Below are 25,365 nucleotides of genomic sequence, written 5' to 3' on the forward strand. Positions count from 1 at the left end.
GGCCCCGGTAAGGGGGCCGCTCCTCCCCTTAGGCTGGGACGGTGGCCGTGGGGGCGCTTTCGTCGGCGGCCGGGTAGATGGCGGTGCCGCTCCCTTTCAGGATTGGCAGGCCCCGCAGCAGCAATGGCATCAGGGCCAGCAGCCCTACCATACGGCCCCTCAGGGTTTCGCCGGGGCTCCGGCGGGGCAGGGGGGACCCCAGGGTTTTGGCCATTCAGGGTTCGGGACGGGCCAGCAAGCCTATATGCACGCCCCCTTGCAGCAGCAGCAGCAGTGGGCGTTTCCCGCCCCAAATGCAGGGGGGTACTCGGGGTATCCCATGCCCAACCCACAGTATGGGCCCTACGCGGGGACCCAGCCGGCCCCTTTCCCTTACTTCCCCCCAAACAGCTGGGCCTGCTGGGGGGTTTCCCAGGGGGTATTTCGGTGGGGCATGGCAGGGTGCTGGTGCACCTAACACCCAGGTCCCGGGTGGGCAACAGCAGTCGTTTCAGGGGGTGGGCTATACACACCCCGGCATGTACACCCAGGCTCAACAGGTCAACCAGGTTTACGCGACTGGGGGCCCGGGGAGCTCTGGCACAACAGCAGGGGGATCGGGGAGGGTGACGGGTTCAGGATATGGTCCTAACGCTGCCCCTCTATCTCCCGAGGTATCCTCAGTCGGTGTGGCGAGTGTCGTGTTCGGAGTGTCGTCTCAAGAGGAAGACACAGAGCGGTCCAGGAGGGCTCCTGAATCTCGGCCAGCAACACCAGTGTCGGCTCTAGCCCCAGCCAGGGGTCCAGCACCCGCTGCCCTGCGGATCGAGACCCCGGCTTCTACGTCCAGGCCAGAAGCATCTACTTCCACAAGGCCGGTGGCCACGCCGGGGGTAGACCCCGTGGTTCACGGCGAGGCTTCAGGAGATGGTGAGCATGATGATACTTCTGAGTGTGCATCCTCCTCCTCCCACTCGTCGGCTAGCAGTGACGAGTCTGGGTCCCCCAAGCGCCCGCGCAAGTTTGCAAAAATGGTTGCGCGCACGGTAGCAAAGAAGGTGGGGGGCACCAAGCGGGCTAGGAAGGAGGCGGAGCAGGAAATAGTTCCCCCGGGAGGCGATATAGTCCATTGCACCAATACCGCCGTGTCTCGGGGCCTGCGTAAGGGGGTAAAAGACAAAATCAAGAGGGGAAAGTTTGTCGACTTTTTCACGCTAACAGTCAACATGAAAAAGGATTTTGAGGCAGCCAAGAAGGCGGGGAGCGGTAGTGAGGCGGCCTTCAAAGACTTCCACAATTGGCTTAAAGGTTTCCTGATCTTCTCCTCATGTTACCTAAGCACACGGCCGGGTGAACACGGGAACGTCTTGCGCTACCTGTTTCTGGTGAACGAGACGTTCATGGACTATAAGGGTCAGGCGTGGCGGAATTACGATGAAAAATTCCGCCTCGCCCATGCTATGTCCAGGGTCATGCCCATGGGCTGTAAGCACGTGGAGATATGGCTCGAGGTCATCGGGAAGGGGCAGCATACTGTAGCTCAGATAGCTCAGGCAGGAAGCCATTTCCAGCGACGAAACCTGGTTCCAAAGCCGGCGGCAAAGGGAAGTGCTTTGCATTTAATGAGGGCAAGTGTGACAGGGGCGCCAAGTGCCGCTTCCGTCACGATTGCAGTAACTGCGGGGGGGGGGGCACCCTTCCAAATCTTGCAAGTCAGCAGGCAAGGGCGGTGACCAGGGGGACGCCAGCACTGGCGGAAAGTAAGGCCCCGTCCCCAATTGTGGTAGAGGCCCTGTCCCGCAGGTTAAGGGGATACCCCAACAGGGCAGACGCACAGTTTTTATTAGAGGGTTTTAGTTTCGGTTTCCCTCTCCCCATCCCCGACGGAGTCAGCGTTTCCTCCATCAGGAATCTCAAGTCCGCCAGGGATTTCCCCGATGTGGTCCGCCAGAAGGTTCAGGCTGAGGTGGCCCTGGGCAGGATGGCGGGCCGCTTCCAGGGGGACCCCCTGCCGGACATGTGTTTTTCCCCCCTCGGGGTGGTCCCTAAGAAGACCCCGGGTAAGTACAGGTTGATACAGCACCTGTCACACCCACACGGCGCGTCCATAAACGACGCCATCCCAGACGAGTTCTGTAGTGTGCAATACCAACTATTTGACGAGGTGCTTGACATAGTCCGGGGTTTTGGCCAGGGAGCCCTTATGGCCAAACTGGACATCGAGTCCGCGTTTAGGCTCCTCCCCTTGCACCCCAGTTCCTTCAGGTTCATGGGTTTCAGGTTAGATGGGGGCTCTTACATTGACAAGTGCATACCGATGGGCTGTTCTGTCTCCTGCTCCTACTTCGAGAAATTCAGTACGTTTCTGCACTGGTGCATCCAGAGCAGTACTGGATGTGCGGGCGTAGCCCATTACCTGGATGATTTTCTCTTTGTGGGACCAGGAGATGACAGCACTTGCGAAACTATATTGTCCCGGGCGGTTTCCCTGCTGGCGGAGTTGGGGGTCCCCATAGCTGCGGACAAGACGGGGGGCCCCTCCATCTTACTTAGTAATAGAAATAGACTCGGCCGCGGGGTGCTGCCGCCTCCCTGAAGATAAGGTGACAAAGCTCCAGGGGTTAATAGCTGAGTGCTTGCAAAGGAAGAGGATACAGCTGAGACTGTTGCAGTCCCAGCTAGGATCCTTTAATTTTGCCTGCTGCATCATTCCCATGGGTAGGGTCTTCTGCCGCAAGCTTGAGAGGGCCACGGCGGGACCCCCACCACACGGTCAGGCTGTCGCGGGAAATGCGGGACGACCTGAAAGTGTGGTCTGCATTTCTGGGGCAATTCAATAGAGAACTGATATGGCCCACAGAACCAGAATCCAGCAAGGAGCTGCAGCTCTTCACAGACGCTGCCGGCTCCACAGGATTCGGGGCTTATTTCCAAGGGGAATGGTGTGTTTCGCGGTGGCCGCAGTCATGGATTGACAGGGGTTTCACGGTCAATCTTTTACTGTTGGAGCTGTTTCCCATTATAGTATCGGTACAGTTGTGGGCCACACGATTGGCGAATCGGAACATAGTGTTCTGGTGCGACAACCTGGGGGTGGTTCACGCCATCAACAATCAGAGGGCGTCTTCCCCGGAGGCGCTTAGGCTACTACGTTACCTCGTGCTCCATTGCCTGAGGAACAACATTCATTTCCGAGCTAGACATGTCCCCGGCATAGAAAACACCATAGCTGACGCCCTGTCTAGGTTTCAGTTCACAAAGTTTCGGGAGCTGGCTCCCGAGGCGTCACCCATGGGGCTTAGGTGTCCAAATCTTGTATGGCAGATCATAGAATCGGCATGACGGGTTTGGCACTTCTGTCACTGGCGCCCTCCACCCGCAGGGCTTACACGGCGGCCTGGAGGGACTGGGAGGAGTTTCAGTCGGCACCGGACGTTTGCGGTAAGTCGGTCGAGGACCGGTTGCTCGCATTTGTCTGGGGCCATTACATAAGGGGCAGGTCAAAGTCGGCTATGGCGGCGGCTTTGGCAGGTATCGCTTTCCACGCCCGTCTGAGAGGGGAGCGCGATCCCACAGGGTCATTTATTTTGGCAAAAGCTTTAAGGGGCTGGGCAAAGCAGCGGCCAGTGCCTCCTGACACTCGTCGGCCAATAGATGAGCGCATGCTGGGGGAGTTAGTGGCTTGTCTGGAAAAAGTGGCTGATAGCGCTTTCGAGGCGGCGCTGCTGAAGGTTGCTTTTTCATTTGCTTTCTTTGGGGCATTCAGGATCGGAGAATTAGTAGCTGCTAGTAAAAAGGCCCAGTCGGGTCTGCGGTCAGAAGATGTGGTTCTCCATGAGGACCATGTTATGTGTAGGATTCAAAGATCCAAAACTGACCAGTTGGGGAGAGGCAGTTGGGCCACCCTGCGAGCCAGTGTGGACCAAGCCATTTGTCCCGTAGCATTAAGCAGGGACTATGTGTCCCGCAGGCCGGTTTCAGCCATGCAGTTTTTGGCTCACGCAGATGGCGTGCCCCTCACCCGATTTCAGTTCGGGGCTGTATTTCGGCGGTGCTTAACCGACTTAGGCCTGCGGGCGCAAGACTACGGGACACACTCTTTTCGCATAGGGGCTGCAACGTGCGCAGCGGCGGCGGGGCTTCCACCTTCTGCCATACAGAGGGTTGGGAGGTGGAAGTCCTCGGCTTATAAAAAATATGTAAGATTAGATAAGATAGATAAGGTAGATAAGTTGTAGTATGCGCCTGTTGCACCATCCCAAAAACGTAAGTTTACAATCGGTTCTGGAACGGCTAGCGTTCTGGAATCGACGGTGTGGAGTGAATTTTTTACTTTTTCCTTCGAGGTAGAACTAATTCAATTCGGCTGTCACCAAAGTTCACCGGAGGTTTTTTAAGTTTTTCACCTTCACTTGGGCTGTATCTTGTATTCTGGTTGTGTTACAGTGTAAAGTATATTGATGTTAACGGTAGGTTTTCTTCTTTTTCAGCCCCTTCCCTTTCCTCGCCACCTCGGGGGATAGTTTGGGTCGTGGGTCACTCCTATATTTTTTGGGCGGCCAGGCATCCCATGGCCACCAAGGCTTCAGGCCTCCTATGAGCCGACTCAGTTCAGTGGTTTGGGGTTAGGGGACTTCAGTGGGGTGGGCTTTATAACCTCCTGGTTACCAAGGCCCGCAGCTCAGGGCGCCCCGACACACTGATAATACACCTAGGGGGCAACCACCTGGTTAAAAATACGGGGCTCTCCCTCATTTGCAGCATAACTGCGGACCTAGAGCGCATTGCGGCCCTTTGGCCAGGTGTGCTGATGGTCCGACATTGTCCCCCGTCTTCAGTGGCGGGGCTGCAGGATAGGGCAAGGCGGAAGGTTAACCATGCTGTTTCCCGCAGGGTACACGCCATGGGGGGTAAAGCAGTACGGCACCCCACGATAGTCAGGGAGTCGGCCCATCTGTTCAGGTCTGACGGGGTTCACCTGTCTGACGCGGGCATGGAGGTTTTCCTGGGTGACATCTTTTCCCGTATAACTCAGCATTAGGGCAGGCATGTAGGTCTAGTTTGAGGGGTGGCGGGCCTCGGTCCCGGGCGACCTTGTGTTATGTCTTGGGAACCTCGGCAGTGGCGAGAAGGCGCTCTCGACCAGCAGTCGGGTGAGGTGTAAGGTGGTCACCGTGCGGTATTACCCCCCCTTGCCAGGACGGTGGGCGAGTCCCGAACTGAGCGGGGACGGTGGGCACTTCCTTGAGGTGTCCGCGCCCTACCTTAGAGGGGGCGGGGAGCCGTCACAGTGCAGGCTGTACCCAAGGCAACCAACATAATCCCTTGGGCGCCTTAGGCAAAACGAGGGCAGCATAGGCCAGAGTGCAGTTAAGAGCCCGGGGATTTGGGGGTTAAATGCAGATTGCAATGCAGCACAGAGCAGTGTATGATTCACAGGCAGGTTAGCATGTGGTGCAGCTGGGCCAATCAGCACCAAGAGGGGAGGTAGCTTAAGCGGGGTATATAGGGTCCAGCTCTGGGGTAGGAACTTCCTCTTGGAATCCGGATCCCCACCCTCCCATCCCTTCTTTTTCCTTCTTCTCTCTGGTGCTCATTGCCTTCGGGCTGTCCAAACAATTCGGTAAATTAAATTTTAGTTTAAAAATCGGCGAGTAGGCGCTCTCGACCAGCAGTCGGGTGAGGTGTCAGGTGGTCACCGTGCGGTATTACCCCCCCTTGCCAGGACGGTGGGCGAGTCCCGAACTGAGCGGGGATGGTGGGCACTTCCTTGAGGTGTCCGCGCCCTACCTTAGAGGGGGGCGGGGAGCCGTCACGGTGCAGGCTGTACCTTACGTAAGGGGTGTGTTTGTTAGATTGGAGCGATGCAGTCGCTGCCATTGGCATACACCTCTGACTGGTGCTGGTCTCAAGTGCTTTCTTGGCCATCCCTTTGATAGACTAACAAGGGTGATGCCACCTAAATAAATAACTTGACCAATTTAAACTTATGCCATGGTTGTCTGAGTCTTATTTGTAGATAAGGTGTCCGCGTGAATTATTTCTAGGCAGTAATGTAAGGGTTAAGGGCCCCATACATCAGCAATTAATTGTGACAATTTTCAGATATGGAGATGATTGCCACAACTAATTTTAGATGTGTGGGCTCCCCCTTTTGGCAATCCCAATCACAATCGCCAATCGATTGCTTAATCAGGTTTTTAAACATGTTTAATAATCTGGTATTATCTGCAGATCTTTTTTATATGTGTGGGCATTCCCAATTCGTCGTCTCCATCTATTTACATTATGAACAGCTGAAATGACAATCGCTTGGGGCAATTTCCAGATATGAAGATGCAATTTTTAGATGGAAAAAATCTGCCGATCACTGAAAAAAACTGTAATGTGTGGGCAAAGTCGGATAGATCTGAAAATCCATTTATCTTGCCAAAATATCCCTATATCTGAAAATCCATAAATTTTGATTGCTGATGTATGGGGCCCATAACAACACAAGGCAACCAACATAATCCCTTGGGCGCCTTATAATGCTGAAATAATCTTCACTGTGCACAGGCTAGGTGTTTGTTAATGATGGGGGTAGACTGGGGTCCCTTGCTGTAGCTGAAGCGCGAGGACCTTTTGCTAATCTCTCCCTCACTGATCCAATCTGCGTTACAGCTAGCTGATCTGCCCCTCAGTATATATCTCTGCAGCAGTATTTATTATTAGGGGCGTCCCCTGACCCTAGAAGTCCGGTCGGGTTTAGCCCTCTTAGCCTGACGGTGATGACAATAGCAGGGGGGTGGGCTTCCAGTCTGAAGGAGGTGCTGGGATACTTTTAGGGGCGTCCCCTGACCTGAGTCGGGTTTAGCCCTTTCCCATTGGCCCCTACCTCTCAAAGGCTTATGTTGGGTGGGTGTAGGCTCTGACGCTATACGTAGGCCGGCCGGGAGTATAGGATAACACTCACCACCTCTTCCTATCGCTCTGCTTCAGGTTGGCCGCGGCTCCGCCTCCGTCACCGCCCCTTCACTGCTTTCCGCTGACGCCGTTCCACTCCGGACACCCCTCGATCAGGGACTGGATCTCCCGGAGCGTGTGGGATGCCGACTGCGATGTGCCTTGCCGCGCTGACACCCTCCGGTAAGTAAATACAGAGACGCTGTAGCGCTGCTCCGGTAGAAGTCCCGGTGCGCACATCTATATCTCTCTCTCGTCTCTCCCGTAACTGGCACCGTCCTCAACAGTTTTTCTAACGTCCTCTCTCCCGTGCCAGGAGTTAACCACCGCGCTCCCTCGAGTGGCAAAACTTTATTCAGACGGGCCAGAGATCCCCACACACTGGGACACTGCCTCTAATCCCTGCACAGTCCGTTTCACTCTGTAGCATTCTCTCCCGCATTACACTTAATATCCCTTATGAGGGAGCAACTACGCTGTGTAAAATCTATGTGAACACAGACTGTAATGAACATACTATCAACAATAAACATATTATTTACAAGAATATGGGGTTCTACATATCTGTGACACAGATCTCTCTGTATGTGGCTCATTATCTGAGAGAGTGACATCTCCCATGCTGAATCTGCCGTTATGTATCTCTGACACAGATCTCTCTGTATGTGGCTCATTATCTGACAGAGTGACATCTCCCATGCTGAATCTCCCATTATGTATCTGGCACAGATCTCTCTGTATGTGGCTCATTATCTGAGAGAGTGACATCTCCCATGCTGAATCTGCCGTTATGTATCTGACACAGATCTCTCTGTATGTGGCTCATTATCTGAGAGAGTGACATCTCCCATGCTGAATCTGCCGTTATGTATCTGGCACAGGTCTCTCTGTATGTGACTCATTATCTGAGAGAGTGACATCTCCCATGCTGAATCTCCCGTTATGTATCTCTGACACAGATCTCTCTGTATGTGGCTCATTATCTGACAGAGTGACATCTCCCATGCTGAATCTCCCGTTATGCATCTCTGACACAGATCTCTCTGTATGTGGCTCATTATCTGAGAGAGTGACATCTCCCATGCTGAATCTCCCGTTATGTATCTGACACAGATCTCTCTGTATGTGGCTCATTATCTGAGAGAGTGAAATCTCCCATGCTGAATCTCCCGTTATGTATCTCTGGCACAGATATATCTGTATGTGGCTCATTATCTGACAGAGTGACATCTCCCATGCTGAATCTCCCGTTATGTATCTGGCACAGATCTCTCTGTATGTGGCTCATTATCTGAAGGGCCCTACATACACAGAGATGTGTGCCAGAGATACATAACGGGAGATTCAGCGCAAGAGATTTCCCTAAAACTGAATTTTGCAGATAATGAGCCACACACACACAGATTTGTGCCAGATATTCATAATGGCAGATTCAGCATGAGAGATTTCAAATCTCTCACAGAACCTTCAGGGGAATAAATAAAGTATTCAAAATTTAAATAAGGGGTTGAACTAAAAGCCTGGGGGAGTGTCACCTTCTTTGTATATATGTATGTATGTATATATATATATATGTATATATATATATATGTATATATATATATATATGTATATGTATGTGTGTGTGTGTGTATGTATATATATATATATATATATATATATATATATATATATATATATATATATATATATATATCTCATAAATAAATAAATAAATAAATAGGGAAGCCTTGTCATTGGTGGCAGTGGTTATATATATATATATATATATATATATATATATAAAAAATAAGGGAAGCCTTGTCATTGGTGGCAGTGGTTTTATATATATATATATATATATATATATATATATATATATATATATATACATATATATATATATATATATATATAAAATATAAATAAATAGGGGTGCCTTATCATTGGTGGCAGTGGAGCTGCGGCAGCACGGGGACGTGTGAGCGGGCGGCGCCAGAGGAGGACAGGTGACAGGGGGTCCGGTCCGGGAGTTGCTGCGGGTAGGCAGCAGATTTGCAGAGTGGGTGAGTAGCTTTTTCCCCCTGCTCCGTGTCCGTGCGGCGAGCAGGGGGAGGCGGTGGGGCGGCGGATCTTTACTGTGTCTGTCACTGTCTTCGTGCGGCGTGCGGCGGGGGGGCGTCCGGTGTGTCAGGTGGGGCGGCGTTGTGGGACATCAGGGCGGCATCCAGCGTCGCTCAGAAGGCCCTGCTCACGTCCGAGGCCACATATTGTGAAATCCATCATGGGTAAGTATCCACTTCGGTGAATCGGTTTCTCTGTTCTTAGGACAGGTGTTCAGTACTTCACATGAAGACAATTCTTTATCAATAGCAAACAAGTTTATTATTTACAGAAACAAGTATAATGTGTTTCAATATCGTCCGTTCAATAGTTACAATATAAATAACAACAAGAAATTACAATTTTTATTACACTGGAAGAGCGGATATTGATCCTTCACTGTAATCCTCCACTCCTGCGCTTCTTTACTCTACACATAAATATATGACTAACCCTACCTTCTTGCTACAATGCAAACAAGTTTAATGCAATTTCACTTACCATTTACATATACTAAATGCAATATCCAATATTCATATAGCCATTACAGTAAATATTAGAGATCTCTTTTCTATCGGGTACCAGCATGTATTATTGCGCAATAATTATTAAACATCACCCTAGTCTTGTTGTGTCTTTTGTGTAACTGCAGTTACTGTACTTTTCCTTTAAGCGCTTATTAAGAGGAGTATGTCTTTTTATCCTGCAGATGTTAGAGTCTCACGCTGAGAATATTTTACCACAGCGTATTTGTAATCCAATAGTGTAAACTCTGAGATTATCAGGCAATGTCTGCAAATAGCAATAATGTATCCATTCAAGTAACTCCTTCTATGTGAATGCTGTCACTGCTGAATATTTCCTTATATCAGTAATGTAGATGACTGAACTGCATTACTCTATGTTCGCTGCACGGACAGCTCAGTTCCTTAGTAGAAAGCCCACGACACATACAATAATGTTTCCAATATTCAGAGCTCTCCTGGCTGTGCTATATGTCACTCTGTCTTTAATAAATCTTTCTTTCAACACTTGCCTGCGTATCAGTCTCACCATATACTGCAGTGAAAGTAGACAATTTTCTGAAGCGACTCTGCTCCCTTAGTACTGGACGTTGCTGGAGTAGGTTGCTACGGTGACAGTTACTGTTGTCGGGCACTAGCTGACCGGTATGTGTAGCTACTAGCTAGTGGTGAAACCCTTTACTCAAATGCAGGATCCTCAATGTAAATTAGTCTGTACATTTTATGAGGTAATCCTCACTTTAGCTGGATCATAGTTTAACTCTCTGCCTGAAGTCTTTGCGGTGCTGTATAAATACTGTCCTGTATACAAATGTACTGTTCCTCAGCTAAGGCTGTGTGATGTTCCAGCAGTATAGCACTAGGTATATCACGCATAGGAAACTGTGCTGGCTCCCTGAATATCAATTCCTGCAGCTTGATACTATTAGATAGTTAGCCATTCCCCTCCTTTGCTATATATATGGGTGTCAGGGTGGGACTCACCACACCTCTCTTATGACTGCGGATTAGTATTCTCCTTTGACTCTGGTCGGGACTGCCCTCCGGATGCTGCGTCACTGCTGATTCTCCACCTCAGAGACCGCCTGTCAGCACCGCTATCCGCCCTGCCTGCTGCTGCTGTTGCCTTTTACAAATCTCCTCAGGGATTCTCCATCTTCCCCTCACAGACTGCACAGCACAACAGTTCCTCACTCTCAACTGTCTCCCCTGACAACTGTGACCAACTCCTGACCTCTTCAACAGTTACAGAGACTGCTGGGAATTGTTCATTTCTCAGACAATGTCCCCTGTGGGGATAACATATGTTTATAGCACAATATATCTTATATTAATAATAACTATTATGGCATTGTATGCCTATAAATCACTACATGCACATATATATGAATTTATCACAATATGAGCAGGAGCTTCTGAGCGACTGCTCTTGATTGACGGGCAGGTCCGTTCTGAATCTTGTGCAGATTCAGAACGGCGGGTGCGCGCATGTAAATCGCTGTGTGGGCTATACACACAGCGATTTACATGCATTTTCAGGCATTTTCTGAGTGATTTAGTAAAATCGCTCAGAAAATGCCTGAAAATTGTGCTGTGTGTGGGGCCCTTGAGAGAGTGGCATCTCCCATGCTGAATCTGCCGTAATGGCCCCCACATACAGCACGATATTCAGGCATTTTCTGAGCGATTCTAACAAATCGCTCAGAAAATGCCTGAAGATGCATGTAAATCGCTGTGTATATAGCCCACACAGCGATTTACATGCGCGCACCCGCCGTTCTGAATCTGTCCAAGATTCAGAACGGACGGGCTGTACAATTCAGAGCAGTCGCTCAGAAAGCTCCTGCTCATCTCTCGCATTTGTGGCTGCGGGCAGATGAGCAGGACTGAGCGACTGCGGACGCCGCAGACCCGCCGCACCCCGCACCGCAGAACCGCCGCACCCCGCACCGCCGCCACCCCTGACCTCCCTCCCCCACCAGCAGGAGCACCCATCGCCACCCCCACCTCACCTCTCCTCTCGGCGGCAGCGCGGCGGCATCGGGACGAGTCACAGAGATGTTAAAAAAAAAAATATTAAAATTTCAAAATGGCCGCGGCCAGCCAATCACGGCTCGCCGCGTCATTGCCCCGCCCCCTAGAGCTGGCTATATTAGCCAGCTCGAGACAGGGTCGGGGCAGTCAGTCCGATGGCGGAGGAGGAGTGAAGAGCTCCTGAAGTCCTGGGAGGCGCGGCCAATGCAAAAGAGCTTAAAAGGCCGCCGCCCCCCAGGTGAAGAACACAGATGAAGAGGCAGAAGCCCTGGGAGGCGGCGGCCATGCAAAAGAGCTTAAAAGGCCGCCGCCCCCCAGGTGAAGAACACAGATGAAGATGCAGAAGCCCTGGGAGGCGGCGGCCATGCAAAAGAGCTTAGGGGGCCGCTGCCCCCAGGTGAAGACCAGATGCAGTTTAATAAAATACTAAAAACTCTGTGTTTGTGTTTTTATTAAATAAAACATTTAAAACCAGTGTTTGTTGTTTTATTTTAATATTTCCTTTACAGGGGGGCTATAGGTACCGGCGGGCCTTTAATGCCCCACATGCTGGTACCTGTGGTTCTCCCAAGTGCCCACATGTGGGGCAGGCTTGCTGGGACCTGTAGTCCTACTGTAAAAGACAATATTATTGTTAAATAAGCTATCAACCCTGCACCCACCGCCCAGGGGTGCAGGGGATAGCCCCGGGCTGCAGCCCAGGCCTGGGGTGCCCTGGAGAGGGGGGACCCCCTTATTTGGGGGGTCCCCACCTCCCCAAAAACTCCCGGCCTGGGCTGACTAGTTAGGGTGGGTAATGCTTTGGCCACGGGACACCATCAAGCGTGTCCCCTGGCTATGGCATTACACCCCCTGCTAGTTGAGCCTGGTGCTGGTCTCCAAAATATGGGGGACCCCTATTCATTTTGTCCCCCGTATTTTGGAAACCAGGGCCAGCTCAAGAGCCTGGTGCTGGTCCCCAAAATCTGGGGGACCCCACGCACTTTGTCCTCTGGATTTTGGGAACCAGGACCACTCAAAAAGCCCGGGGCTGGTCATGCCTGGGGGGGGGGACCCCATGCCATTTTTTTTTACAAAATTATTGTCTGTATGACAGCGGATGAGACGCTGGACCCCGGACTTGGTAAGTATTTTTTTGTCAGCTCCCACTGTACCACCAACGTTTAATAGTTTGCATATGGGTTTGCATTCGGTTCAGGGGGAACCACTAGCCACCATGATTTAATTTATTTTTTTTGGGGGCGGGGGGGGTAGCATATTAGGGGAGGTGAAAGAATACTTATTAAAGAAGACATAAAGTTATGTGCTAGATGTGTTCAGTAATAATAACATTTTTGTGATGAAGTGCAGTGTTTTTACTTCACTTTCTGTGACAGATTTGAAATCTCCCGTGCTGAATCTCCCATTATGAATCTCTGACACAAATCTCTCTGTATGTGGCTCATTGTCTGAAATGAGTCACAAGAGTGAAATCTCTTGTGCTGAATCTCCCGTTATGTATCTCTGGCACACATCTCTGCGTATGTAGGGCCCATTATGTATCTGGCACAGATCTCTCTGTATGTGACTCATTATCTGAGAGAGTGACATCTCCCATGCTGAATCTCCCGTTATGTATCTGACACAGATCTCTCTGTATGTGGCTCATTATCTGAGAGAGTGACATCTCCCATGCTGAATCTGCCGTTATGTATCTCTGACACAGATCTCTCTGTATGTGGCTCATTATCTGACAGAGTGACATCTCCCATGCTGAATCCCCCGTTATGTATCTGGCACAGATCTCTCTGTAAGTGGCTCATTATCTGAGAGAGTGACATCTCCCATGCTGAATCTGCCGTTATGTATCTGACACAGATCTCTCTGTATGTGGCTCATTATCTGAGAGAGTGACATCTCCCATGCTGAATCTGCCGTTATGTATCTGGCACAGATCTCTCTGTATGTGACTCATTATCTGAGAGAGTGACATCTCCCATGCTGAATCTCCCGTTATGTATCTCTGACACAGATCTCTCTGTATGTGGCTCATTATCTGACAGAGTGACATCTCCCATGCTGAATCTCCCGTTATGCATCTCTGACACAGATCTCTCTGTATGTGGCTCATTATCTGAGAGAGTGACATCTCCCATGCTGAATCTCCCGTTATGTATCTCTGGCACAGATATATCTGTATGTGGCTCATTATCTGACAGAGTGACATCTCCCATGCTGAATCTCCCGTTATGTATCTGGCACAGATCTCTCTGTATGTGGCTCATTATCTGAGAGAGTGGCATCTCCCATGCTGAATCTGCCGTTATGTATCTGGCACAGATCTCTCTGTATGTGACTCATTATCTGAGAGAGTGACATCTCCCATGCTGAATCTCCCGTTATGTATCTGACACAGATCTCTCTGTATGTGGCTCATTATCTGAGAGAGTGACATCTCCCATGCTGAATCTGCCGTTATGTATCTGGCACAGATCTCTCTGTATTTGGCTCATTATCTGAGAGAGTGACATCTCCCATGCTGAATTTCCCGTTATGTATCTCTGGCACAGATCTCTCTGTATGTGGCTCATTATCTGACAGAGTGACATCTCCCATGCTGAATCTCCCGTTATGCATCTCTGACACAGATCTCTCTGTATGTGGCTCATTATCTGAGAGAGTGGCATCTCCCATGCTGAATACCCCGTTATGTATCTCTGACACAGATCTCTCTGTATGTGGCTCATTATCTGACAGAGTGACATCTCCCATGCTGAATCTCCCGTTATGTATCTGACACAGATCTCTCTGTATGTGGCTCATTATCTGAGAGAGTGACATCTCCCATGCTGAATCTCCCGTTATGTATCTGACACAGATCTCTCTGTATGTGGCTCATTATCTGAGAGAGTGACATCTCCCATGCTGAATCTGCCGTTATGCATCTCTGACACAGATCTCTCTGTATGTGACTTATTATCTGAGAGAGTGACATCTCCCATGCTGAATCTCCCGTTATGTATCTGACACAGATCTCTCTGTATGTGGCTCATTATCTGAGAGAGTGACATCTCCCATGCTGAATCTCCCGTTATGTATCTCTGGCACAGATCTCTCTGTATGTGGCTCATTATCTGAGAGAGTGACATCTCCCATGCTGAATACCCCTTATGTATCTGGCACAGATCTCTCTGTATGTGACTCATTATCTGAGAGAGTGACATCTCCAATGCTGAATCTCCCGTTATGTATCTGACACAGATCTCTCTGTATGTGGCTCATTATCTGAGAGAGTGAAATCTCCCAAGCTGAATCTCCCGTTATGTATCTCTGACACAGATCTCTCTGTATGTGGCTCATTATCTGAGTGAGTGACATCTCCCATGCTGAATCTCCGTTATGTATCTGACACAGATCTCTCTGTATGTGGCTCATTATCTGAGAGAGTGACATCTCCCATGCTGAATCTCCCGTTATATATCTCTTGCACATATCTCTTTGTATGTGGCTCATTATCTGACAGAGTGACATCTCCCATGCTGAATCTCCCGTTATGTATCTGACACAGATCTCTCTGTATGTGGCTCATTATCTGAGAGAGTGAAATCTCCCATGCTGAATCTCCCATTATGTATCTGACACAGATCTCTCTGTATGTGACTCATTATCTGAAAGAGTGACATCTCCCATGCTGAATCTCCCGTTATGTATCTGGCACAGATCTCTCTGTATGTGGCTCATTATCTGAGAGAGTGACATCTCCCATGCTGAATCTCCCGTTATGTATCTCTGACACAGATCTCTCTGTATGTGGCTCATTATCTGAGTGACATCTCCCATGCTGAATCTCCCATTATGTATCTCTTACACAGATCTCTCTGTATGTGGCTCATTATCTGAGAGAGTGAAATCTCCCATGCTGAATCTCCCGTTATGTATCTGACACAGATCTCTCTGTATGTGACTCATTATCTGAAAGAGTGACATCTCCCATGCTGAATCTCCCGTTATGTATCTGGCACAGATCTCTCTGTATGTGGCTCATTATCTGAGAGAGTGACATCTCCCATGCTGAATCTCCCGTTATGTATCTCTGGCACAGATCTCTCGGTATGTGACTTATTATCTGAGAGAGTGACATCTCCCATGCTGAATCTCCCGTTATGTATCTCTGACACAGATCTCTCTGTATGTGGCTCATTATCTGAGAGAGTGAAATCTCCCATGCTGAATCTCTCGTTATGTATCTGGCACAGATCTCTCTGTATGTGGCTCATTATCTGAGAGAGTGACATCTCCCATGCTGAATCTCCCGTTATGTATCTCTGACACAGATCTCTCTGTATGTGGCTCATTATCTGAGTGACATCTCCCATGCTGAATCTCCCGTTATGTATCTCTGACACAGATCTCTCTGTATGTGGCTCATTATCTGAGAGAGTGACATCTCCCATGCTGAATCTCCTGTTATGTATCTGACACAGATCTCTCTGTATGTGGCTCATTATCTGAGAGAGTGACATCTCCCATGCTGAATCTCCCGTTATGTATCTCTGACACAGATCTCTCTCTATGTGGCTCTTTATTTGAGAGAGTGAAATCTCCCATGCTGAATCTCCCGTTATGTATCTGGCACAGATCTCTCTGTATGTGGCTCATTATCTGAGAGAGTGACATCTCCCATGCTGAATCTCCCGTTATGTATCTCTGACACAGATCTCTCTGTATGTGGCTCATTATCTGAGAGAGTGACATCTCCCATGCCGAATCTACCATTATGTATCTCTGACACAGATCTCTCTGTATGTGGCTCATTATCTGAGAGAGTGACATCTCCCATGCTGAATCTCCCGTTATGTATCTCTGACACAGATCTCTCTGTATGTGGCTCATTATCTGAGAGAGTGACATCTCCCATGCTGAATCTCCCGTTATGTATCTGACACAGATCTCTCTGTATGTGGCTCATTATCTGAGAGAGTGACATCTCCCATGCTGAATCTGCCGTTATGCATCTCTGACACAGATCTCTCTGTATGTGACTTATTATCTGAGAGAGTGACATCTCCCATGCTGAATCTCCCGTTATGTATCTGACACAGATCTCTCTGTATGTGGCTCATTATCTGAGAGAGTGACATCTCCCATGCTGAATCTCCCGTTATGTATCTCTGACACAGATCTCTCTGTATGTGGCTCATTATCTGAGAGAGTGACATCTCCCATGCTGAATCTCCCGTTATGTATCTGACACAGATCTCTCTGTATGTGGCTCATTATCTGAGAGAGTGAAATCTCCCATGCTGAATCTCCCGTTATGTATCTGGCACAGATCTCTCTGTATGTGGCTCATTGTCTGAGAGAGTGACATCTCCATAGGCGAATCTAGAATTATGGTAATGGGTGGTCCCAGATCTAGATATAAAAGCAGGGGCACCTTTGCGCGGCGTAGCCGCGCGCCAAAAAGGGGGCGTGGCCTCACGGGAAGGAGGCGTGGCATCACAAAAGGGGTGTGGTATTACACTTTAGACCATACACAGTAATGCCCATTACACATTTTAGCAAACTCCGTAATACCCATTACACATAAAGCCACACCGTAATGCCATTACACATAAGGCCACACACCATAATGCCCATTACACATTGTGCCACACTTCATGATGCCCATTACATACTATATAACAAAATGTAATGCCCATTACATATTTGCCACATAAGTGCAGCTTACCTACGTGCTCATTGCTAGGGGGTTCTTGCTTGATGGCACCATAGTACCCATTACACATGATGCCGCACACCATAGTACCCATTACACATGATGCCGAACAGAACACCATAGTACCCATTACACATGATGCTGCACACATAATGTCCCTTACACATGATGCTGCACACATAATGTCCCTTACACATGATGCTGCACACATAATGCTCCTTACACATGATGCTGCACACATAATACTCCTTACACATGATGCTGCACACATAATGCCCCTTACACATGATGCTGCACACCGTAATGCCCCTTACATATTAAGCCACACATTATGCATAATGCCCCCACATACCGCCACTTGTAGTGTCCCTTAAGCAATGCCCCCCAAAGTGCCACTTACTGTAAATTTTTATATGAGCCTTCGCTGCTGCTGCAGGGAGAGATGGAGAGCGGTTCAGCTGCTTCTATGGGGAGAGGAGCAGAGCGCAGCGCAGAGCATGCTCCCACTCGCCTCCTGGTGTGTCCTCTAGCCGAGTGGACATTTGAAATATTGTGCACGCTATTGTTGTGCGTGACGTCGGGGGAGCACGCCGGGTGCTGGCACCACATGATTAAAGGGGGGGCGGGCTGAGGTGAAAGCGGGGAGAAGAATTGGAGCAGAAGCTGCAGGGGTGACAGTCATTGACAGCTGGGCAGGGGGCTGCCCGGCTGTATTCAGAGCAGTGCAGGTCACAGCTATTTGAAATAATACCCCTTTCACAAAAGAAAATGCAGGGATTTACCCGGGAATATGGTCCCAGGATCATGCAGGGACATTCCCAGGCTGACCCCTTATACACCAACCTGCATTTTCTGGTGTGAGGGGGAGAGAAAACCACTCCCCTCTCCCTACCCCCCTTTAACCAACCAGCTATATCTTTGGAACCAACTGACCCATTTACATGACACCAGTATCATATTGAAGAACATTTGAGTTGGTCCCGTGAAACTGGGCTGTTTGGTTCCAGAGAAATCTGCCCTCAAAGAACATAAACAGTCATGAAATTACATTTAAGAAATGAACAAAAAATGGTTTAACCTCAATATCCCTGGAACCAATTAACCCATATGGATCCAGCCTGGTATCAGATTGAAGGCCCAGCGATTTGGGTTTGACTGAGATCAACCTCGAGCTTCAGTGATGCCGAGGGGGGAACTGGCAGCCGTTGGAACTGGGTGGGGGTCGGAATTAGCGGGTCCCATGTTATCCTATAGGGAAAACGTTCCAGCTTTGCCTGGCAGTATCTCTGGTTCCCAGGGGGCTAGAGACACGGGGCTGGGCTCGTTGGAAAGCCCCAGCCCTCAGCTATAAAATGGGTGGTCATGTGCACCCCCGGACCACCCCCTAGATTCGCCTATGGACATCTCCCATGCTGAATCTCCCGTTATGTATCTGGCACAGATCTCTCTGTATGTGACTCATTGGGGCAGATGTATTAAGCCTGGCAAAGAGATAAACTGGAGATAAAGTGGAGAAAAAGTTAAATGAGATAAAGCACCAGCCAATCAACTGTGTTTGAAAATAACAGTTGCGAGTTGATTGGATGGTGCTTTATCTCCTTTTACTTTATCTCCACTTTATCTCCAGTTTATCTCTTCTCCAGGCTTAATACATTTGCCTCATTATCTGAAGGGCCCTACATACGCAGAGATGTGTGCCAGAGATACATAACGGGAGATTCAGCACAAGAGATTTCACTCTTGTGGCTCATTTCAGACAATGAGCCACATACAGAGAGATTTGTGTCAGAGATTCAAATTGGGAGATTCAGCACGGGAGATTTCAAATCTGTCACAGAAAGTGAAGTACAACACTGCACTTCATCACAAAAATGTTATTATTACTGAACATTACTTATTACTCTTTAATAAGTATTCTTTCACCTCCCCCTAATATTGCCCCCCCCCCCCCAAAAAAAAAGTTAATCATTGGTGGCTAGTGCTTCCCCCTGCACCGACCGACCCCCCCATATGCAAACTTTTAAACATTGGTGGTACAGTGGGAACGGACATAAAAAAAATACTTACCAAGTCCGGGGTCCAGCGTCTCGTCCTGTCATACAGACAATCATTTTGTAAAATAAAAAAATGGCATGGGGTCCCCCCCCCCAGGCATGACCAGCCCCGGGCTTTTTGAGTGGTCCTGGTTCCCAAAATCCAGAGGACAAAGTGCGTGGGGTCCCCTGGATTTTGTGGACCAGCACCAGGCTCTTGAGCTGGCCCTGGTTTCCAAAATATGGGGGGACAAAATGAATAGGGGTCCCCCGTATTTTGTAGACCAGCACCAGGCTCCACTAGCAGGGGGTGTAATGCCATAGCCAGGGGACACACTTGATGGTGTCCCGTGGCCAAAGCATTACCCACCCTAACTAGTCAGCCCAGGCCGGGAGTTTTTGGGGAGGTGGGGACCCCCCAAATAAGGGGGTCCACCCTCTCCAGGGCACCCCAGGCCTGGGCTGCAGCCCGGGGCTATCCCCTGCACCCCTGGGCGGTGGGTGCAGGGTTGATAGCTTGTTTAACAGTAATATTGTCTTTTACAGTAGGACTACAGGTCCCAGCAAGCCTGCCCCACATGCTGGTACTTGGGAGAACCACAGGTACCAGCATGTGGGGCATTAAAGGCCCGCCGGTACCTATAGCCCCCCTGTAAAGGAAATATTAAAATAAAACACACAAACACTGGTTTTAAAATATTTTATTAATCTGATTCTTCTTTTTTTCACCCAGGGGAGCTCAGCCCCCCAGGGCTTCTGCGGCATCTTCACCTGGGGGCGGCAGCCGCCTAAGCTCTTTTGCATGGCTGCCGCCTCCCAGGGCTTCTGCCTCTTCATCTGTGTTCTTCACCTGGGGGCGGCGGCCTTTTAAGCTCTTTTGCATTGGCCGCGCCTCCCAGGACTTCAGGAGCTCTTCTCTCCTTCTCCGCCGTCGGACTGACTGCCCCTACCCCGTCTCGAGCTGGCTAATATAGCCAGCTCTAGGGGGCGGGGCAATGACACGGCGAGCCGTGATTGGCTGGCCGCGGCCATTTTGAAATTTAATATTTTTTTTTTAACATGTCCGCCGCGCTGCCGCCCCGCTGCCGCCGAGAGCCAAGAGGTGAGGTGGGGGTGGCGATGGGTGCTACAGCTGGTGGGGGAGGGGGGTCAGGGGTGGCGGCGGCGGGTTCTGCGGCGCGGGGTGCGGCGGGTCTGCAGTCGCTCGGCCCTGCTCATCTGCCCGCAGCCACACATGCGGGAGATGAGCAGGAGCTTTCTGAGCGACTGCTCTGAATTGTACAACCCGTCCGTTCTGAATCTTGGACAGATTCAGAACGGCGGGTGCGCGCATGTAAATCGCTGTGTGGGCTATATACACAGCGATTTACATGCATCTTCAGGCATTTTCTGAGCGATTTGTTAGAATCGCTCAGAAAATGCCTGAATATCGTGCTGTATGTGGGGGCCTTGAGAGAGTGACATCTCCCATGCTGAATCTCCCATTATGTATCTGTGACACAGATCTCTCTGTATGTGGCTCATTATCTGAGAGAGTGACATCTCCCATGCTGAATCTCCCGTTATGTATCTGGCACAGATCTCTCTGTATTTGGCTCATTATCTGAGAGAGTGACATCTCCCATGCTGAATCTCCCGTTATGTATCTGACACAGATCTCTCTGTGGGCCTTATTCTGGTTGGTGCGGCCGGGCCGTACGCGTACGTTCCGGGGTTTTTCATGATCTGCGCATGCGTACATTCGCTAATGCGCAGGCGCGAACACTCCACAACGCTTACGGACGGGTCTCTCCGTGCGAAAAAACCTGTACGCGAGAGTACGGGCATTGGGGGCGGCATAGGGGCGTGTTGAGGGGAGCGGCCGAAATAATGAGGGAAAATGGGCGTAAACATGGGCGTACACGGGGGTGTGCACCAAAAATGAACGGTGCTACTACCGCACGATCGCCTAAAGCACCGTTCATTTCGGACACAAAACAGGCGGCCGCCAACCGCCACCTCAGACCACCCCTACAGATACCGCATGCCTGCGTGCGCCTGGGTTTGCTAATTTACGCTGATTACTACTCAAACACATACACCTGAATGTAATAAGCAATGCTGCAGTCTATTAAGTCAAAACCATGATTTCACTACCTGCAAGCCACACACAGCACTCAAACACATTGGAAGCTTATCTTTCTATACTTCTCTACATTTAAAGGTTTGTTTAATTTAAGGTAAGAATCTTTTTAAGACCTGCTTATATATGCTAAGGTAGCTATTTGTTAAACAGTTATACACATTCACTACGTGCTTTCATAGACTTTACACAGTAGCACACTCAATCTACACAAGTCGACATGTGTCAACGTGTTCACTCTAATACAAACATAGGTTTTGTATTTATGATACAATAACATAAACCACATCTAACACCTACAAAGGATGTTTCAGCAATGTTTTAAGCCCATGCCCACTATTTTGCACACAATCTTTGTATAGTACCCAAAATACAGAACTGTCTTTATTAAGGTAGACAATTGAGTTAATAGAAAACAATAATTGAATAACAATTAGAATAATTAATTAATTGTCAGAATTGTAGTTGAAAGGCAAGATTTGCAGGTCCATATATGTGAAGGGTATGCCAGCGTGCACGGACGTACGCTCACTCTCACGAGCGGTGACATAAGCTGAGTTTTCTATTGAAAACAATAGGGACCCGTCCGTGCAAGCTGGCGTACGCTCAGATAGCTGCAAGAAGTCGGCGGGAAGACGGACGAGAGACGTCCGTAAACGGTGGCGTACGCTCTGTTGTACGCTAGTTGTCGGAGTGTAAGGGCTGGGCCGGCCGCGTACGTTGCCGTACGCTCAATTGTACGCCACTCCCCTTCGACGTTGTTTCTGGCCGTACGTATGCGGCTGATTTGTGGGTGGACTTAACCCCAACGGCCGCGTATGGATAGCGTACGTTTAATAGCGAACGTACGCACGTTTGGCCGCTCCGATCAGAATAACCTCCTGTATGTGGCTCATTGTCTGAGAGAGTGACATCTCCCATGCTGAATCTCCCGTTATGCATCTCTGACACAGATCTCTCTGTAAGTGGCTCATTATCTGAGTGACATCTCCCATGCTGAATCTACCGTTATGTATCTGACACAGATCTCTCTGTATTTGGCTCATTATCTGAGAGAGTGACATCTCCCATGCTGAATCTCCCGTTATGTATCTGGCACAGATCTCTCTGTATGTGACTCATTATCTGAGAGAGTGACATCTCCCATGCTGAATTATGTACTGTATCTCTGGCACAAATCTCTATGTGTGCAGGGTCCATAAGGGACTGAGGGGCAGATTTATTAAGCTTGGAGAAGAGATAAACTGGAGATAAAGCGGAGAAAAGGTAAAAGGAGATAAAGCACCAGCCAATCAACTCCCAACTGTCTTTTTCAAACACAGCTGATTGGCTGGTGCTTTATCTCCTTTTACCTTTTCTCCGCTTTATCTCCAGTTTATCTCTTCTCCAAGCTTAATAAATCTGCCCCTGATTCGGACCTGATCACAACTGCCAGCAGTCAGTTAAGTTGCCATGCTCCGGTGAAATCCTGCTTTGTGAATTAATGTGCTCGCTGTGAGAATGGATTTATCCATCCCCACCCATGCAAATATGTCCAAAATCCTTTGTAGCAGTCTCACCATCTAATGATTTGTACATAAGGCACAAGACATCGCAGACACTGAGACGTACTCGGCTCTGTGATGAAAATCAGGCACATCCAGGCTGAAGCGGACGTCACAGATCTTCAGACCTCCCTGACACTCCCTGCATTTTTCAAGGACATTTCTCCTAGCACTCCCAAAAAATGGTCGGGGCCCACCCCCACAAGTAAATCACTTTGCGAATGGCCAGCGGACAGTACTAGTGGTAGGAGCTCATCACAGGACGGGCTCGCCCACGCGTACCATGAACTGTCCGCATGTGCAGTGTTGCTGTACAAATTCACAGATGGGTGATCAGGTCTGAATCGGGACCCAAGTCTTGGATAAAGTGGAGAGAGATAAACTACCAGCCAATCAGCTCATACCTGCCATGTTTTAGAAATGGCTGTTAGGAGCTGATTGGCTGGTACTTTATCTCTCTCTCTTCACGTCATCTCCCAGGAAATGCCAACCTATCAGCCTTTAACATTTCCTGCGCTACGCAACGTAACCTGTCAACATATCGATATACGCTTTAAGGTAATAAATAATAACTTTATTAACTCCAAAGTAGTAAACAATATTAGCGCTACCTCTGTAATGTGCCACAGGATTATAGAATATGATCATGTCCCCAGCCTGGAACCTATGTCAGTCATTAATACTGTATCTGTCCATTAGTTGATCTCTGATAAGGCTGACTAAGGGGGTTATTCTGGTTTCCTCGCACAGGCAAATTCCTTCTCAAATGGACAAAACCATGTGTATTGTAGTGTTCCTTCTAGGAACAGGGGCGGGCAGGGCGATGCTGCATGGGGGCAGCGTGAAGGGGGTGGACCGGGCCCGCCAACGTCACTGTTCTGGGCGGTCGCCGATGTCACAAAAGGGGCATGCCCGGGCCGCGCCGTGATGAAAAGGAGCGGGCCTGGCTGCCGTTGTCACTGAAGGGGCCGCACCGAAGGCTCTCCACTGCCGGGGAAGCGCCGAGCACCGCTAAATACTGCGGCGACGGGATTCCCCGGTATCACCATAAGAGGAAGAGGCAGGCTGTTTTAGCGGGGCGCTGCCAGAGCAGCAGGGCCCTTTAAAAATCAAGCATGGCACAGTAACCCGCTAAAACAGCCTAGCGGGAACACTACATTGCAGGTGGGGCAGGTGTTACTTGTGCAGAAAGAATTAGATTTGGGTGGGGTTTTACTTCAAAGTGACATCTATATTGCAGTGTAAGAATAAAGCAGTCAGTATTTACCCTGCACAGAAACAAAATAACTCACCCAAATCGAATTCTCTCTTCACATGTTACATCTGCCCCCCTGCAGTGCACATGGTTTTGTCCATTTGAGAAGGAATTTGCCTTTGCAAGTATACCAGAATAAGGGCCTATAGCCCAATAAAACGTGTTAACAATTTAAGCCTCTGGGGGGTACATTTAAAGATGGGATGTTGCCCATAGTAATCAATCTTATTCTATCTACTATCTTCTAGATGGTGCTAAATAAATAAATAGAATCTGATTGGTTGCCATAAACAACATCCCATCTTCAATAGAAACTCCCATCTTAGTAAAGAGAGGAATAGGTTGAGATGGGGAGGCATAGGGTGATAGGGGGAGACAGGGAGGAATAGGTGGAGATGGGGAGGCATAGGGTGATAGGGGGAGACAGGGAGGAATAGGTGGAGATGGGGAGGCATAGGGTGATAGGGGGAGACAGGGAGGAATAGGTGGAGATGGGGAGGCATAGGGTGATAGGGGGAGACAGGGAGGAATAGGTGGAGATGGGGAGGCATAAGGTGATAGGGGGAGACAGGGAGGAATAGGTGGAGATGGGGAGGCATAGGGTGATAGGGGGAGTCAGGGAGGAATAGGTGGAGATGGGGAGGCATAAGGTGATAGGGGGAGACAGGGAGGAATAGGTGGAGATGGGGAGGCATAAGGTGATAGGGGGAGTAATAGTGGAGACAGGGAGGAATAGGTGGAGATGAGGAGGCATAGGGTGATAGGGGGAGACAGGGAGGAATAGGTGGAGATGGGGAGGCATAGGGTGATAGGGAGAGACAGGGAGGAATAGGTGGAGATGGGGAGGCATAGGGTGATAGGGGGAGACAGGGAGGAATCGGTGGAGATGGGGAGGCATAGGGTGATAGGGGGAGACAGGGAGGAATAGGTGGAGATGGGGAGGCATAGGGTGATAGGGGGAGACAGGGAGGAATAGGTGGAGATGGGGAGGCATAAGGTGATAGGGGGAGACAGGGAGGAATAGGTGGAGATGGGGAGGCATAAGGTGATAGGGGGAGTAATAGGGGAGACAGGGAGGAATAGGTGGAGATGAGGAGGCATAGGGTGATAGGGGGAGACAGGGAGGAATAGGTGGAGATGGGGAGGCAT

The 25,365-nt window shown here is 49.5% G+C and overlaps 1 long non-coding RNA gene across 1 annotated transcript in view; it reads left to right on the top strand.

Moving 5' to 3' along the window:
* Positions 1 to 7,346, top strand: part of LOC146042222 (uncharacterized) — a 30,300-nt gene extending 22,954 nt beyond the window's left edge. The window contains exons 3-4 of the long non-coding RNA XR_014463798.1: positions 654 to 909; positions 6,961 to 7,346. This is a non-coding gene — a long non-coding RNA (uncharacterized LOC146042222). The remainder of the gene's footprint in view (positions 1 to 653; positions 910 to 6,960) is intronic.
* The last annotated feature ends 18,019 nt before the right edge of the window (positions 7,347 to 25,365 follow it).

The sequence above is a fragment of the Crinia signifera genome, chromosome 19 (assembly GCF_055691185.1).
Source record: "Crinia signifera chromosome 19, ASM5569118v1, whole genome shotgun sequence".
Lineage (NCBI taxonomy): Eukaryota > Metazoa > Chordata > Amphibia > Anura > Myobatrachidae > Crinia > Crinia signifera.